This window comes from Solanum pennellii, chromosome 4 (genome assembly GCF_001406875.1).
Source record: "Solanum pennellii chromosome 4, SPENNV200".
Taxonomy (NCBI): domain Eukaryota; kingdom Viridiplantae; phylum Streptophyta; class Magnoliopsida; order Solanales; family Solanaceae; genus Solanum; species Solanum pennellii.
In genome coordinates this window covers 64,553,942-64,559,846 of record NC_028640.1, presented here as the reverse complement: position 1 = coordinate 64,559,846, position 5,905 = coordinate 64,553,942, and the positions used below count along the sequence as shown (strand labels likewise).

Genomic DNA, 5,905 nt, shown 5'->3' with positions numbered 1-5,905 from the left:
ACCTACGAGGTATGGTTTTGAGGACATGGTGGGTTATGCACTGCAGGTTGCTGAAGAGGTAGATACATCTGAGCCGTCTACTTACAAAGAAGCCATTTTAAGTTCTGATTCTGAAAAATGGTTTGCCGCTATGGGAGATGAGATGGAGTCCCTACACAAGAATCAGACATGGGATCTGGTCATACAGCCTTCGGGGAGAAAGATTATTACTTGCAAATGGGTTTTCAAGAAGAAGGAAGGGATATCACCAGCAGAAGGAGTCAAGTATAAAGCCAGGGTTGTTGCCAGAGGTTTCAACCAAAGAGAGGGAGTGGACTACAATGAGATCTATCTCAAATTCCGCATAACAAACAGAGCAGGAAGAAAGGAAAGCAAGCAAGCAAAGACGAGAGCAGAAGAAGAAGAGGAGGACGAATACGATGGCTGAAGGCGGGGGAAAAAAGCTTTTATTTCCTCTTTTGGCTCGATATTTTCCCACCAAAATTGGTTAAATTTGGTTTGGTGTAGTCAATTTACCATTTTACCCCTCATTTAATCCCCATCAAAAGTTGGTTAAATTAGGTATTGTGAAATTACCCTTTTACCCTTCATTTAATTTAATGGACCAAACTGTCAACTTATAAACTTGAGGGCAACTCCACAATCCTTAATCATTAATCACATAATTGTCACCTACACCCAATATTTAAGACTTATTTCACCACCCATTTATTTTGACCTTATAAATTAGCTATTTTGGAGCCTTCTTTTTCAGTCATTGTATTATCTGTATACTTCACGCACCACTCTAAGCTATTGTTCCTTCCAAGAGACGGAAGAGACTCCCTTGAAAGACCTTCAAGATGGGTAGAAAAATTGAGATTAAGAAAATTGAAGAAACATCAAAGCGTCAAGTCACATTTTCAAAGCGACGTAGTACTTTACTAAAGAAGGCGAAAGAGATTGCAATTTCCAGTGATGTGGATGTGTTGTTGGTCGCGTTCTCCCCTGCTCAACGTCTTAGTAAATTCTGTAGCAAAAATAGGTATTGTAATTACGATACCGACAAAAATTTCGTTACGTTGTATTTGTTATTGATATGTATAAAACGATTATCTAGATTAACTTTTTTTTACTAAATTTCTACTTTTGTAGAATTGAAGACATTCTTCAACGCTACATTGAGCTTTCGATTGCGAGAAAATTGCCGTACGTGAACTAACCCTAAATTTCTTCTATTGATTTTTCTTTTTTTGTAATTTAGCTATTAGTAACTTATATACTATAACACTAACTTATGAGTTTCTTTTTTTGTTGGGGATAGTCATATGGCCGATGTTCAGGTACTTTACTCTTTACATATTTATTATCGTTCTATATTTGTAGGAAATTTCTAACCTTATATCATGTTTTATGAATGTGAATCAATTAGTCTAATCTACAAAAGAATATGGAATAAACTAAACTTTGAATTGAAAATTAGTAGTCGCTTCATTTTAATTTTTTTGCCCTAATTTGTTTTAGTTTGTTTAACAAAATGTGTCAAGTTAGGTCTTGAGCTTAATTCATACACCAAATGCTAACTCAAAGGGAGAAAGATTGTCTAATCACAATTTCACTCCTTACACACACACACCATACCCAGATCCAGACATTTCGTATCCAATATTCCATTTATCACACACACATCCCCCATTGTCCAAGCACAATTTCACTCCTTACACACATACACCACACCCAGATCCAAACATTTTGTGTCCAGTATTCCATTTATCACATACACATCACCCTTATGCAGACATTTATTTATCTGTGATTCCATTTGTCGCCCCCACTCCAAATACAGACCAAGGGTAGTTCCACCCGCGCAACTGCCCCATTTCTTAGGGCCCTCTTATATATTGACTCTAATATCATTTCAAGTTGATGAGGTCTTGAATCTAAATCATACCCTAGTTCAAAGAGAGGAGAATTACCTTGTCGGAGACCATTAATCACCAAGTAGGACATTCAATCCTTCATCAAAAATATTTTTAATCCTTTTTGGCTACACTTTAGTTTAAATTTTTTAATATCACATAGTTCTTTCCACAAAATTAAATGATTATTGATACCTTTTAATTTCCACACGTCTTTAGCTTAAGATCATGAAATACAAAAATCTTACTTTATCAAATCGTGTCAAGAAAAAAATTAAACAAACAAATGAAAATGGAGTGAGTAATAATTAAAATTTTGAAGCTGACATCCTCAAAATTAACGAAATACTAAATGATTTTTAAACTAGATATAATTTGTTCAAGACAATAAGTTTGACTCATGTCAAAAAGTGTGTAAGTGATAAAGTTTTGATAAATATGATTTTACCACCATTTATTAATATATATTTTTTGTTGTAAAATGAAGGAAAAAGTGGCAAAACTGAGGCAATTGAACCATATCAGGGGAGATATTAGTGCCCGATACTTTCTTGATAAGCAGTTTGTATCTCTTTTCTTTCTCATGTCTTCCTTTGACTAATTTATTGTCTCTCTCTAGTTTTATTTTGTTGAATGATATTTACAAAAAATTATACTTTAGAATAGTGTCCTTTAACATTACTTTACTTACAAAACCATATATATAAGTGTTAAACCACCACTACCATCGCCATCGCCATCAGTGTATCCCCATATGTAGGGTCTTGGAGACTAAGTATGTAACCTTACTCCTACCTTTATATATAGGGTACATAAGTTGTTTCTGGTTGACAAATCACCTCCTTCATTATTCGTGGTTGAGACTGACAATATGAGCAAGCTCACGGAAGTAGAGTTATATTAGCGTTGTACAATATTAATTTATTGAAATGTTAGATACTACCTAGTTCCTTCATCATACTTGATTTCTTTTGTATAAAGTGAAATTGACTCTCACTGATGAATTACATTGTCTCATGATGGCTGCCTTTGGATGTTTCAACCCGCTATTGGTATCTTAATCTCTACAGGATTGAGGTGAGCAAAATTTAATTTGATACCTCTCTTATAAGTTCTTTTTATATTTTCAATACTATTTTAGTTAGTAGTTTGTTAGTTAAGTGAGACATTGAAATAAATGTCAATTAATCATTATGTATCTATGAGGGAAGTTGATAAAATCATTTTGATTGTGAAATTCTTTGATATAGAATTTGGAGCTACAAATAACGAAGAGCACATTGGAATTGCAGATTGTGGATGCTCATATAAGGTCATTTGATTTAGTATCACAAATTTTTTTCTTTGTAGTTCTAAAATTATAACATCATGATTGAATACATAAACGTCACCTTAGATTTTTATTTAGATATTTAGAGTATAGTCTATTTCAATTGTCTAAATGTAATATACTAATAAATTAAAATCACTATTTTTTGCCTAACAACAAGATCTTGCAGGGATTACGAACCAGGGCCAGAAGAAGAGGTTCCTCTTCATCAGCTTTGTTTGTGCGAAAACAACTTGCAACTATCTCTCCAAAAAATCAGGGATAGAAAAGTTTGTTCTTTCACCAATTTTCTCTTTCATTTATCATTGAATATTAATGCGAATTTACAATTTTTAAGAAAATAAATATTTTTGTTAGATATAATGTAAAACCCTAACTAATGTCAAATAAATTATGATTAGGTGGAATTGGAGAAACAAGGAAATATGGATATTCACTTTACAGCACAACAAATAACTCATCATCAGTTTAATACTAATAATTGGATTGATACGTACAGGTTATTAATATTTTCACATGATATTTCTTTACAAGAAGTCCCTATCCTTTTACCTTTTTGTTTAATTATTATTTCATTATTATTATAGTCCAAGTATCCAGGGGAGTATGTATCAAAACAGGATGGACAAAGGAAAGAGAGTAGCAAACAGTTCTAGCCATTACACATATACCCCTTCCTTTGCAAGTTCTTCACAGAGTGGGAATATACCATTTTCTCAAAATCAAAACTCATCGCCTTATATCCCATTGCAGGTAACACTTTTTCAAAATGCAGTAACTAAGATATCCTTATAATGAGATTTTTAATTATTGTTATTTTTATCTATACAATAGAGCTATCAACTAAACACCACTGTAGATGTCATACAAAATCCACCACCAACATTTGGACAGTCACAGGTATATTAATATTCTTGAAATATTATTTCTTATTAAGATCTCCTTAAAGAAATGAAATATTTCTTTTTGAGTTTTGATATAATTATTTTATCCACTCAACAGAGTCCACAACAAAACATGATGGTAGATAACCAGCAGAGTCAAACACAAATATTTGGGCAATCACATGTAAACTAATATTCTTGAAATGTCATTCTTTGTTAGATCCTACATCCCCCCGTACTAAACTAGTTAAGTCATATATTTTGCAGGCACAATTGACTTTTGATGAAAGTAGTAACAACTCTCTCATGAACTTCTGGAAAAATATTTATGCTTCTACAAGGTTTCTTTCGATATTTATGCATTTAGTTATTGTTCTCCAATAATATGTTATTTGTTTTAATTTGAAAAAGAAATGAATATTATGCACCCAAACTCTACACAAGATGAAATATTTATGTTGTTATTTTTTCTGTTTAACATGATATGATTCCTAATATTTCTCTCTCGCTCTCTCTCAGGCCTGTCTCGAGTCCACTAGCAACTATGGGTACACACTTGAACAATCCCTCAGAATCGGGGTTGGAGTATGCCTATTCAATTTCGAATATCAACTTGAGCAATAACAACAACATCAATCACATCATTCAAAAAAATGAGCATTATTTATTTCAAAGTGATGCAATAACTCCTGATATTCATGGATTTAACTATCCTAGGGAGGTTAGTTCAAAGCTATATTCTTATTACTATCGACTAATAACTTCATTTTTTATTATATTATTCACTCAAATACTCACTTTAAATGTTTTATCACAATGATTAGGAGAATACAATGGGAAGCAATGAATACTTTGCTGACACAACAAATGAGAATGATGCATGAGATTGGGATGATGTTTTCTTCACTGAAGCTTTTAATGGTGAAGACTTTCAAAATTTAGATTGATCAATTAAAGACAAAGAAAAACTTTTAAAACCTAGTTCCTTTACCTTTGATACATTTAAAATAGCATAACTCATGATATTTTAGCTTTTCATATGCTTATTTCAGTATGCAACATATCATCTTAAATGTTTGTGTGGTGGCCTATGGATATATATGTTCAAATGAATAAGAACAAGCACCTGTGGATGTTAGAAATAAATTGTATGTTGGAAACATCATATATGTTATAATACTCTTATTTTTATGTTGTCCTTTTAGATTATAAGTCAAGACTAAACCAAGTGGTCAAAAGTCCATTTAGGTCATTGGTGAATTTGGATTGTATTACTAATCCTATAGAAAGGAGAGGAGGTAAACCTCATAATATGGAAAAGAGCATGTCATTTCTAGACTGCAAGAGAGAGTGAATAGATAGAGTCTATATATACTTGGTGCAATTATTAAGTGCTTGAATGGACAATAGATAGAGTTGTAATCAACCAAAATAGGCTGCAAAAAATCCTTGAAACTTTTATGGCACACTTGGTCAGGAGTACTGGTTCTAGGGGTGACAATAGGCTGATGATCGAGTAGGATATGATCTATATCGTCTTGAGTTCCAAATTTAGCTCGAAAGGAAGTTTTTTGGAAATTAGCCTCAAGCATAAGCAAGACATTTTATAAGGAATAGAATTGTTCCATATATTATTAATAAAGCTATCTCTTTGTTTGTTCTCTATAATATTCTTCCAGGCAGAAACATTAGAGTATTGGTCATCTTCTGAATAGGTCCATATTGCAGAGTCATCAAGACCAATAAGTTTTTGAGTTTAGAGTTTCTACTAAAGAATATTTGAGCTAGAGAAA

At 32.4% G+C, this 5,905-nt stretch overlaps 1 pseudogene; it reads left to right on the top strand.

Moving 5' to 3' along the window:
- The first annotated feature begins 842 nt into the window (after positions 1-842).
- Positions 843-4,996, top strand: LOC107016920 (annotated as a pseudogene).
- Positions 4,997-5,905: the final 909 nt, after the last annotated feature.